This window comes from Nematolebias whitei, chromosome 6, assembly GCF_014905685.2.
Source record: "Nematolebias whitei isolate Nwh7 chromosome 6, NemWhi1, whole genome shotgun sequence".
NCBI classification, from domain to species: domain Eukaryota; kingdom Metazoa; phylum Chordata; class Actinopteri; order Cyprinodontiformes; family Rivulidae; genus Nematolebias; species Nematolebias whitei.
Window position 1 is genome coordinate 51,670,656 of NC_056503.1, and position 12,821 is coordinate 51,683,476.

The 12,821-nt window shown below is 42.8% G+C and overlaps 1 protein-coding gene across 1 annotated transcript in view; it reads left to right on the top strand.

Annotated features, from left to right (window-relative positions):
- The first annotated feature begins 7,260 nt into the window (after positions 1–7,260).
- The window catches only part of bcas3 (BCAS3 microtubule associated cell migration factor), a 640,166-nt gene continuing 634,605 nt past the window's right edge, over positions 7,261–12,821 (top strand). Inside the window, exon 1 of the mRNA XM_037677974.1 lies at positions 7,261–7,330. The gene's annotated coding sequence lies outside the window, so the exon portion shown is untranslated. The remainder of the gene's footprint in view (positions 7,331–12,821) is intronic.

Genomic DNA, 12,821 nt, shown 5'->3' on the forward strand with positions numbered 1-12,821 from the left:
ACCACAGAGCTTTAATGTTGCTGTAATTAAACCATTAGTTAAGAAACATAACCTTGACTCAGTGATCTTAGATTAGATATAAGATCTTAGATTAGATATAAGTCTATAATTGGCTAACTTTCATCTAAAAGTTCTAGAGAAAATAGTTGCAGGTCAGTTACGTGATCATCTGCAAATAAATAATCTGTTTGAAGAGTTTCAGTCAGGGTTTAGAGCTCACCACAGCACTGAATCTGCACTGGTGAAAGTTACTAATGATATTCTCATGGCCTCAGACAATGGACAGGTGTCTACACTGGTCCTGTTAGACCTCAGCGCTGCATTTGATACAGATGATCATAATATTCTAAAACAGAGACTTGAATATTGTAAGAGTACCAGTGGCTGCAGCTCCTCCTCCAACATGGCCGCTAATTGCCACCAGCTGTCAGCCATCCACCTGACGAGGATGCTTAAGGCTGCAGTCAGGTGCTACTCTTCACTGGAACATTGTACTCTTCTCTGTATTTATGCTTGTGGCCAGTATTGTTATTTACCAAACAAAGTGTTTACCTTGTTCTTGTGCCCGCAGTCATCCTGCCTCCTCGGGTCCTGTCCAGTCCTGGTCCTGTCCTTGCTCCTGCCATGAATGGCAACTGGCAATTGTGGAGACCACCCACACAACAAGTGGAAGGGAGAGAAAGAGTTGTGTGCACAAATCATTTAGATTAATGAATCCTTCCAGTTGTGTTGTCAGACAGAAACTGAGCATAGGAGTCTGGTGGACGACATATAACAACTAGTGAGCGTGGCCGCTCTATTTTCATTTAGGATGGGACAGACTTAGAGACAGTGACTCAAAACTATTATAACCATTGGTTTACTATTAATTAAAAGAGAAGCTGCATCTGCGCCTCGACCTGTTGTTCTAGAAACATGAACATTTAAATGATTAATTTACAGGTTATACTTTTGTTGGATGTAACTGGGACCCCGTGTACACAGTTTCATTTCACCACATGTACCACGTGTGGTGAACGACAAATAAAGAAACCTTAACCTTAATGTTGCACCATCGTCCTCCTTGGCGCAGCAGGAGTGCACGTACATGCTCACTGGTGGGCCCCGGGACAGGCAGACAATTAAACAGGTCAGCGTGGGGTAACCTGGGCCGGCCGGCGGGGGATGTAGACACACAGCTGGAGGTGGCAGGACAGGTGAGAACAGCAACACCTCTGACGGACATGTTCTGTTTCACTGGCATACACTGAGGGACACACACACACGCACATGCACACACACCCACACGATGACCAGCAGGAGGAAAATATGATTGTTGGAGAATTAGTGAAAAGAACTTCTTCACTCTGACCCTGAAGAAGAACGATGGAAATGACACATGCAGATTTGACACAACTGAAAAAAGTGTCACAAAATGTTAATAAAATGTTCACACAACATTTGAAAAATATTTTTAGCCCTGCTCTCCATAATATGTTTCCTAAATATGCACATCTGCCTTCTTTGAATAGATGTAGTAAAACTATATTTAAATACATTTTATTATATTTACCGTTCTGACATTTTCACACTTCTCTTTTTGACAACAATTTTACAACTTTTTATTGCTGCTGTCTTTCTCAGGCTTGGTTTATTTTCACCACAAAGATGTTATAGAAAACCAGAAATAAGGTGCGTTGTGATGTCTAACGATCTTCAGCGGTGGCTCCTCTGTGATAAAAAGCAGATTAAAGCTCTTCTGTGTGTTCACGAGACAGCTGATTGCCAAGGCAATGTTGTTTTTGTTTGCTGTTGCAGCCAAGGCGGAATTACCTCAATTTGTTCAAAATAGTCAATTAAATTAACTGTGAAGGCTATTTATTTTAACCCGAGGATACATTTATTTTCTCTGTCTTTTTTTTACTTTCATAGATGTTGTTTGTAGTGGGGGGCAGCAGAGGAGGAGAGACTGGCAAGAGAACAAAGAGGGATGATGGACTGGAAGGTTTAGACTGGACCCATACTGCCATCACGTGGATAAATGATGGTACTGCATAATCTGTGGGCTTTTGTTTTGGGGGGGACAGTTTCTCAGAGTCAGAGTTTCTTTATTGTCATTCGCACCTCATGTGGTACATGTGGTGGAGCGAAATTATGTACACGGGGTCCCAGTTACATCCAACAATAAAATGTATAAGAAAAACAGTAATAACATCTAAGATATGAACTAAGAAAAACATCAACTAAATATACACTAAGCACTCATAACATAAAACATTGAACATCAGCACAAACATGAACATGAGTCTGTGAGCAGATGTGCACGCATGAACACATCAACATTGAAACAGATCAGCAGCAACATGAAACAGATCAGCAGCAACATGATGTGATTTTTCACAGTGATTATTCAGGCTGGTGGTGTTGTTGCTCCAGCTGAGGTTGTCATTCATGTGTACACCCAAGTACTTGTAGCTGGAGACCACTTCCACCGCAGATCCTCTTATGTTCAGGGGGGTGTAGGTGTTTTTGTTCCTTCTGAAGTCCACAATCATCTCCTTTGTCTTCTTCACATTGATGTGAAGGTTATTCTCTCTGCACCAGCTCTCCAGGTGTTCCACCTCTTGCCTGTAGCTGGACTCATCATTGTTTGTGATGCATCCCACCACCGCTGTATCATCTGCAAACTTTACAATGTGACAGCCTGGATGGGTAGCTGCACAATCATACGTGAGCAGAGTAAACAGGAGGGGGCTCAACACACATCCCTGAGGAGAGCCAGTGCTGAGGGTTATGGTGGAGGAGGAGAGGTTGTGGATCCTCACTAACTGTGGTCTGTTTGTTAAAAAGTCTAGTACCCAGTTGCAGATGGAGGGGCTTAGTCCTAGTGTGGATAGTTTGTCCATCAGGGTTTGGGGGATCATGGTGTTGAAGGCGGATGTGAAGTCCACAAAGAGCATACGGACGTAAGAGTTTTTCTGCTCCAGGTGGTTGAGTGCAGTGTGGACCACAGAGGAGATTGCATCCTCTGTTGATCGGTTCTCACGGTATGCGTACTGATGAGGGTCCTCGTTGATGTTGATGGTTGTTTTGATGTGAGTCATGATCAGTTTTTCAAAGCATTTAGCGACTATCGGGGTGAGGGCCACTGGCCGATAGTCATTCAGACCAGTCACTGTAGAGCTTTTTGGGACTGGGATGATGGTGGCAGTCTTCAGGCAGGTGGGAACTGTCTTCAGGGTAAGTGAGGTGTTAAAGATGTCTGCCAGCACCTCACAGAGCTGATCAGCACATTCCTTCAACACTTTTCTGGGGATGTTGTCTGGGCCAGTTGCCTTGTGCGGATTAATCCTCCTGAAAGTACTCCTTACTTCGGCTGAGGTCACGCTGAGATGCTCTTCATCCGGTGCTGGGTGGTCTGTTCAGGTCTTCAAAACGTGCATAGAACTTGTTGAGGGCATCAGGCAGAGATGGGTCTTTGGGGCATTGTTCGCTTCTTCCTTTATAATCTGTTATGCACTTAATGCCCCTCTGCTCTGAGGGTCTTGTGAGATGAATTGACCCTCAATCCTCTGTGCATATGTGGCCTTGGCCTTTTTAATACCAGCAACCAGCTTTTTTCTTGTCCTACTCAGCTCCTCTGTTTCCAGACCTACAATAGTAGGTCCTACCTTCTACAATAGTGCTCTATTCTGTTTCAATTCAATTCAGTTTATTTCTAAAGCTCAAAGTCACAACAGAAGTCGTCTCAGGGACTGAACAGAAACATTCATGTATGAAATAATATTTGAACATTATTTATCTGAGGAGCAGCTTTGAGTTTAACTCCATCACTGAACTCTCATCTTGAACAAGCACGAAGGCGACAGTGGAAAGAAAAACTCCCTCATGAGGAAGAAACCTTTAGCAGAACCAGGATCAGGACTAGAGGACCATCTACCATTTACAAGAGAGACCTGATTTCAACAAAGAATGATGACAACAATGGACAACAGCAACAACAATAAACAGTTATAAAAAGTCATACTGCAGTTTTTTTAATTTTTTTGTAATTTTTTATAACAAATAGGATGGCTAAAAGAAAAAATAAAGCCACTTAGAGAGGTCAAAGGTCGAGAGCTTCAGATCTTTTTACAAGATATTCCAGGAAACAGGAGCGGAGCAGGAGAAGGCCCTTTTGTCTAGTTCAGTCCTCACTGAGGGAACACTGCAGGTAATGATGTCCTGAGAGCGCACGCTGTAGCTGCACTCACACAGAGACATGTAGGAGGAGATGTATGAAGGCAGCAGACCAAGAAGTGATTTAAAGATGAAAATGTACCAGTGAGAGAGTCTGTGTGAAGTTAATGGTGACCAGTTAACCAGTGAATACTGGGTGCAGTGGTGGGTACGGTAGTTACAGCCAGTTATGAATCTTAGTGCACCATGATAGACAGCATCCAACATCTGCAGCATCCAACATCTGCAGCATCCAACATCTGCAGCATCCAACATCTGCAGCATCCAAAATCTGCAGCATCCAACATCTGCAGGGTTCTTGTAGGAGCGTTCATGTAAATAATGTCACCGTAATCAATGGAGGGAAGGAAAGTCACAGATACAAGGTGTTTTCTAGCATTCAGGGTTAGACAGGATCTGTTTCTGAAAAAGAAACCAGTTTAACTTTCAGTTTCTTTACCAAGTTTTCCACGTGAATCTTAAAGGAGAGATACGAGTCGACCAAGATACACAAATATTTGTAGGATTAGACAAATTCAATAGGGACACCATTTGAGGATAAAATCAGAGGAAGAACTGATGGGGCTAAGTTCCTATTTGAAAAAAGCATCCTTTTGGTTTTATCAGTGTTTAGGACAAGTTTGAGGCGAAACAAATCTGTCTGGATGATGTAAAAAACAGATTTCAAAAGCTGGAAAGCCTCAGCAACAGTTTTAGCTAGACAATAAACAACTGTGTCATCAGCATAGAAATATATGGATGCATCAGGGATGATCTGACCTACATTATGTATGTAGATTGTAAAGAGGGTGGGTCCTAAGACTGAGCCTTGTGGTACACCATTGTTGACTGTTAAATATCTGGAGGAAGTACCATTATGTTGAACACATTGCCTCCGGTCTGAAAGATAGTTAGAGAACCAACCAATGGTGTGATCTGAGAAACCAATTTCTGAGAGTTTATGACACAAGATGTTCTGATCCACAGAGTCAGAATCTTTAGACAGGTCTAAGAAAAGTGCAGCACAATAATCCTTAGCATCCAGTGCTTCAACAACATCATTAAGAAGAAAAAAAAACAAACAAACTGAAGTATGACTTTTTATAACTGTTTATTGTTGTTGCTGTTGTCCATTGTTGTCATCTTTCTTTGTTAAATCAGGTCTCTCTTGTAAATGAGTCCTCGAGGCTCAATGGGATTTACCTGTAGAAATAAAGGTTGATTGATTGATTGAAGAACCTTCAGTGAAGCAGTTGTTGTGCTGTGTTGTTTCCTGATTATATTAGATTAGATTAGATTAGATTTGGACTACATTACTTCAGTTGATCTAATTTGAGAAAATATTAAAAAGGTCAAATAAGAATGTAATGTAATGTAATGTAATCAGGAAACAACAGGATTAGACACACTTTGGTTTCCAAGTGCAAACCTTTTGGAACTGTGCTTGGAGCTGTGGCCAGGTTTGGAGAGTGACAGTGAAGAGCCGTACACTGCCCACACACATACAGCTGCTGACCACACTGTGTGTGTGTGTGTGTGTGTGTGCGTGCGTGCGTGCGTGTGTGTGTGTGTGAAAGAGAAAGAGAGAGAGAGAGAGAGAGAGAGAGAGAGAGAGAGAGAGAGAGAGAGAGAGAGAGGGGGAGGGAGGGAGGGAGAGATGATTTAAGCAAATAACATTTCTAAACAGATATTAATCAGTTTTGTCAGTTTTGCTGATTGTGCTGACTTGTGCAATGCACACTGGACTTTCAGATCATTACTAAACCTGAGACCTGAGTGAACCCCGTGTCAGACACTTTTTATCTAAGTCAAACATTTGATTTATCTTTGTGGTTAATAAACTGTCTTGAAAATTGAATCTATTTATGATTCTAACAAATCAGTTGATTCCCCTCACTGACATTAAATGTAACAATTTAAATAAGAAAATTAACAGAAACGTAAAACAGAAGAAAATAAACACAAAATAAAACAATACAAAATGGCTATAAAAACACTAAACCAAGTATAAAAGAAAAAAATAAAAGTGAGAAGGCTAACTCAAACAGTTTTGAGTTGTGATTTGTGTAAGAGCATCACTGCCTGCAGCTCCTCATCCAAGATGGCCGCTAATTATCAACAGCTGTCGGCCATCATCCTGATGAAGATCATCTCCTACATAAGGCTGCAGTCCAGTGTTACTCTTCGCTGGAGCATTGACCATCTAATGGTATTGTTGTCTCCAGCCTGTAAATTTACATACTTACCAGTCTCTTCTTGTCCAACATTCCTGCCTCCTTGGTCTTGGGTCCCCTGGTCCTACCCTGGTTCTCCTGGAGCCTCGTCCTGAATCTCCTCGTGCCTTGCCTAACACCAGTTGCTGGCCTTCCTCACTCTGCTGGACCACTGGCCTTGTCCCCCTCTGGAGCTCTTCTGAGGATTTGGAGTTGGACTCGAAGCCATCTGTAAGAGAGAACACATCTTCACATTAACGTTGCCTATTCACCTGCCGACCTCTTCTGATCATCTCCCTCCTCTTCCAGGAGTTCCAGAGAAGCAACTGTTTATCTACTGTAAATGACAAACCTGTTACTTTTGTACTCACTTGTGTCTGACTCGTTCCGGGTCTCATACCACTCTGGGTTCCTCGAGTTATAACGATTTGAAGGCCTGAAGAGTCAATATTACGAGATGTCTGGGGGAAGAGTGAGAAGACTGGTTTCATGAGCTGGAAGCCCAAATTATCTAAAAATAAACAAATACAAAATAAGTGTTCCAAAATGTATAAGAATTGATAAAAACTCACTGAATTTCTTCGCTGAGTTTATTTTATGACTTTCTGGCGCCTCCTTCAGACATTTACTACAAAAGCTCTTCTCAACATGGCGGCTCAAGTTCTCGTCTGGCTAGCATACATTACACATTGATTTATCAAGCACCGTTCCATTGTTTTTCTAGTTCAGTGATGACGACATTAAAACTAGTCCCGCCTCTACCTATACGTGATTGGATGGACGACAAAGTTTCTCTGCTCTGATTGGCTAACAATTCCAAAACACTGTTTCTAGTGTGTCGGAACTGTTTCTTGAGGCAAATCTTCAGACCATCATAGTTACGGATTCACCGAAACTGTCCTTCAGGGTTCTGTGCTACGGTTTGTAACTGAACTTACTTTAAAGGTGTTGTTGAACGGAACAAGTGTCCTTCCCGAGTCCTTCACTTTATCGTTTTGACATGACTGGTGATATTTGTCAGCTAGCTTGCAGGCTAGCTATGCTAGCATGTGGCTCCTTACCTTTAAAACTTAACGTTTCATCAGCTGTGCTGCGTTGACACTTGTCACTTCGTTGGCAGCATCTTGGGGTGTTGTGGTCAGTTCTGTATCTTGGGGTGTTGTGGTCAGTGGTGTATCATGGGGTGTTGTGGTCAGTTCTGTATCATGGGGTGTTGTGGTCAGTGGTGTATCATGGGGTGTTGTGGTCAGTTCTGTATCTTGGGGTGTTGTGGTCAGTTCTGTATCATGGGGTGTTGTGGTCAGTTCTGTATCATGGGTTGTTGTGGTCAGTTCTGCATCATGGGGTGTTGTGGTCAGTGGTGTATCATTCATATGTGACAGGGTCTGAAGTTAGGGCACCTGTCAGTTTGAGATTCTCTGCATGTAGCCTGCTGATCTCAGCTCTGCTGATAGTTCTCTCATGTTCTTTTTGTCTACTAGTCCTGGTAGTTGTTTGACACAGGCGTGCACATAAACAGTGTTTTCTTTGGTTAGTACAAAGATCTGCAGGCTGGCCGGACAACACGGCTCGTTTAACTGCTGAACTTCTAAAACATTTTGATATGACTAGTACAACAAGTATAGCACAGCTCAGATATTACATGGTGATTATAAACTTGTCTTGAGTTCTCATTAGGTATGCTAACAAAGTTTATGAAAGAGGTTTGTTAAATTATGTCGTTTGTGAAGTAGCTGACAAAACTGTCAAATTACCAAGATTATAAATGATAAATTAGGACAGTTACAAGATAAAAACTCATAATTTTGATTTAATAATGCTCTAAATTTCCATAAAAAATGTAAATGTTTTTTATTCAAAACAAAAATTGGCAAATTGTTTACATATTTTTCATGTTTGTAATGAAACTTTCTGTAAACAGCCATCCATCCAACCATGATCCATCCAACCATGATCCATCCAACCATGATCCATCCATCCATGATCTTTACCTGCCTCTTCCCTTTCGGGTCACAGGGGTCACTGGTGTTCATATCCATCCATCCATTGTCTTTACGCGCTTATTCCATTTTGGGTCACGGGGGTCGCTGGTGCCCATGTCCAGCAGTCACTGTGCGAGGGGCGGGGGACACCCTGGACGGGTCTCCAGTCCATCACAGGGACACATAGAGACAAACAACCATTCACTCTCTCACTCACACCTAGGGACAATTTAGAGTTACCAATCAGCCTAACATGCATGTTTTTGGTCTGTGGGAGGAAACCGGAGCACCTGGAGAAAACCCACGCATGCACGGAGAGAACATGCAAACTCCACCCAGAAAGGCCCCTGGACCGGGGTTTGAACCTGGGACCTGCTCGCTGAGAGGCAGCAGCTCTACCAGTTGTGCCACCGTGCTGCCCCGTGTTCATATCCAGCAGTCAATATTTGAGAGGCAGGGGACACTCTGGACAGGTCTCCAGTCCATCACAGGGACATTGAGACAAACGAGACAATCATCTCATTCACACCTAGGGACAATTTAGAGTTACCAATCAGTCTGACATTCATGTTGTGATGAATTTTCCGAAGCTTGTCAATGGTTACAATCATATATTTTTTATTTCGGCTGTTCCCTTCGTCAGGGGTCACCACAGCAAACTCATTCCCACGAAGACTTGGCATTTATTTTTACGCCAGATGTCCTTCCTGACAACCACAGACCACTGAGCTACCACAGCCTCTGTGTGGGGCAGAGAGCTGCTAATGAGGGCGCCCAGGGGAGCAGATGGTGGGGGTAAGGGCCTTGCTCAAGGGCCCAGAGCGAGGCAAATGAGGGTGGTGGCAGGTGTCGGTGCTTCACCTTCCCACCCACATTTTGATGTTGTCAGTACTAGGAGTTGAACCGACGATCGTCTGATCACAGGCCCACCTTCTCCAACCTCTGCACCACCACTCCCAGTGGTTACAATAATTTTAATCTGATATATTTTGTAAAACAATTTTAAATAAACTTTAATTCACCCAAAAGATTGTTTGTTACTGCAGAAAACGATACTGACATCGAGTTCACATTTTGCAGGTACAAAAAGAACAAGTTGAGACATAAAATTGTTTTAATGGAATCAACAAAGTCCATGCTCAATAATCCAGGTTTACAATCCAACATTTTTCAGTCAGCTCATCTGGACAGTTTCTTTTTTTTGTGTTGAAACGTTTCGCCTTCGATCCAGAAGGCTTCATCAGTCGAGGAAACACACAACAAAACTGATTCTTCCCCCAACAACTTACTCCAAAGTGGAACAAACCAGTTCTGCTTGTGATAAGATGGTCTCTTTGGTACGCCCCTCCTCCATTGCCGGCCCTCTTCCTTGTCTTGTCAAACTGGTTGAAAACAACAAAGTCCATGCTCAATAATCCAGGTATACAATCCAACAGTTTTCAGTTTTCAGTGGAACTGTCTGGAGACAGAGACATGGACAAAAAGACAGGAGACAGAACTGGAAGTGTCAGAAATGAAGATGTTGAGGTTCTCCTGAGGAGAGACAAGGATGGAGAAGATCAGGAATGAGATCATCAGAGGTACAGCACAGGTTGAACAACTGGGAGATAAAGTTAGAGAGGACACACTGAGATGGTTTGGACATGTCCAGAGGAGGGACAGTGGCTTGGACATGTCCAGAGGAGGGAGAGTGGTTTGGACATGTCCAGAGGAGGGAGAGTGGTTTGGACATGTCCAGAGGAGGGAGAGTGGTTTGGACATGTCCAGAGGAGGGAGAGTGGTTTGGACACGTCCAGAGGAGGGAGAGTGGTTTGGACACGTCCAGAGGAGGGACAGTGGTTTGGACACGTCCAGAGGAGGGACAGTGCATTGGACACGTCCAGAGGAGGGACAGTGCTTTGGACATGTCCAGAGGAGGGACAGTGCTTTGGACATGTCCAGATGAGGGACAGTGCTTTGGACATGTCCAGAGGAAGGACAGTGCTTTGGACATGTCCATAGGAGGGACAGTGGTTTGGACATGTCCAGAGGAGGGACAGTGGTTTGGACATGTCCAGAGGAAGGACAGTGCTTTGGACATGTCCAGAGGAGGGACAGTGGTTTGGACATGTCCAGAGGAGGGACAGTGGTTTGGACACGTCGAGAGGAGGGACAGTGCTTTGGACACGTCCAGAGGAGGTGGGGGAGGGGGGTCTGGGGGGTCCTCCCCCAGAAAATTTTGAATAAATTAGATGCCATTTCCTACATTCTGGTGTATTTTAACGGTTGTTTAACATCTAGTTTGACCTGCATAAGTAACACTTGATTCAGTAACAGTTTTAGAGTTAATGGCACAACAAGAAGTAGCCTGACCAACAGCTCTCCTTGTGTGAATAGAGCACATTCCGCTTCTCTCACACATCTTAGCCACAGTCTGAGAAACAGTGTAGCCTAAGTTAAAGTACTTCCTGTTTATATCTGTTGTAATCAGCTGCTCATGTGGTCGGCCACCGGCTTTTTACATTTTTCCAAACTTCATTTAGTTTTTGAAATGGAATAAACTGTGTTCCACCCTCTAAAGGCTCAGGGTAACATCTGAATTACACGTTTAACCTTTTTTTACTGATGATTTTCACAAAATCCCTCTGACTGCAAAGCGTCTGTAAAGCAAAACCATGATTTAAAGGATCTTTTAGATTGTAATGGAGATCTTTCAAAGTTCTAATTCTTTGTTGGAAAATGTCACCTTAGCTGTTGTCATACAGATTTTAAGAAGAAATTAAGACAATCCCCGTAGTTTTGATTCAGTTAATTAAAAATATCATTACATATTCAAAGGTGACGATTTGACGCCCACATTAAAACTAATTGATTGTAAGTGAGTTGACTTCAAATGTAACAAGATTATCAATGATTATAACAAAGATTCCTTCGGGGCGGCTGTGGCTGAGTGGTTAGAGCAGTCGTCCTCCAATGCAGGAGTTGGGGGTTCAAATCCAGCAGCAGTCACATGCTGAAGTGTCCCTGGGCAAGACACTGAACCCCTCGTTGCCTCTGATGTGTGTCCATCAGTGTCTGAATGTGATGAAGCTCTGATTAGTCTCTTTAGAATGACTAGTTCAATTATCTTTGTAGAGATCTAGTATAGAGCTGTGTGAATGGGTCAATGAGGCACAGATTGTTGTAAAGAGCTTTGAGTGTCTGGATGAGACAGAAAGGAGTTGTATAAGTACAGTCCATTTAGCATTTCATGAAACCTCCCAGTATAAATCATAAAACCAGAATGACTTCTGCTCATTCTAAATTTGTCCAATGGCCTAAATCTCCTAAAGTGAAGGAGAATCATGTTAAAATGATAAATAAGATACAGCCTGCAGCCATGTTTCTTGAAAGAAGATTTAAATTTGATGTTGATTTGTGTGCCTGTTGTAAATCAGAAGATGAATCCCTCGAGTCATTTTTTTATGTCAGTACAAAGAGTTTGATCAAACATCAGAAACTGGATTAATCTCAAACTCAACATTCCTTCTTTTCATGCTGATGACATTTCACTTTATGTGGGTAACTGAAGCTCAGCTTCCTCTGATGCCATAAACATAGTCGTACTTATAGCAAAGTACCACGTTCACTGTAGTAAGAGGAGGGATAACGAGCCTTCCTTCCTGTTTGATGAATGATTTTGATATTCTTCATTAAGTAGGTTAAAAAACTGCAAAACTGCTAAAACCATTACACAACAGAGAAAAACATTGTTTTTATTAAAACAATGTTTTTCATATTGTCACGCTCCTTTTTGTTTTATTTCTTATGTTTATTTTGTCTTCTTTCATTATTTTGTGAAATGTAGTTATGACACCCTTCACGAGTTTGTATTTATATATTGTTGCATTGTTCTGTTTTGTGTTGTTAATAAAGTTCTAGAAATAAAAACCTGATGGGCTGCATATCTGCAGGTAAGGGGCGTTTACTTCGAGACAAATTGAGGCCGCGATTGGTCAGTTGCTGACACACCTACTGGACTGATTGACAGGTTGCATCGAGGATCCGACTCAGTGTAAAAAGAACGAGAGCTGCAGCCGACACTGGGAGGAGGCGGCACAGATGCAGCAGAAGTGCAGTGGTCCCTGTGCAGCGCAGGGCTCGGGCTCACAGTTAGTCATAAAGACAGCGATTACTAGATATTTTGCTTGAGCCCTCACTGCCCTGGGCCCTTTACATATCCTGGGCCCTTTACATATCCTGGGCCCTTTACATATCATGGGCCCTTTACATATCCTGGGCCCTTTACATATCCTGGGCCCTTTACATATCCTGGGCCCTTTACATATCCTGGGCCCTTTAAATATCCTGGGCCCTTTAGATATCCCGGGCCCTTTACACATCCCGGGCCCTTTACATATCCCGGGCCCTTTACATATCCTGGGCCCTTTAGACATCCTGGGCCCTTTAT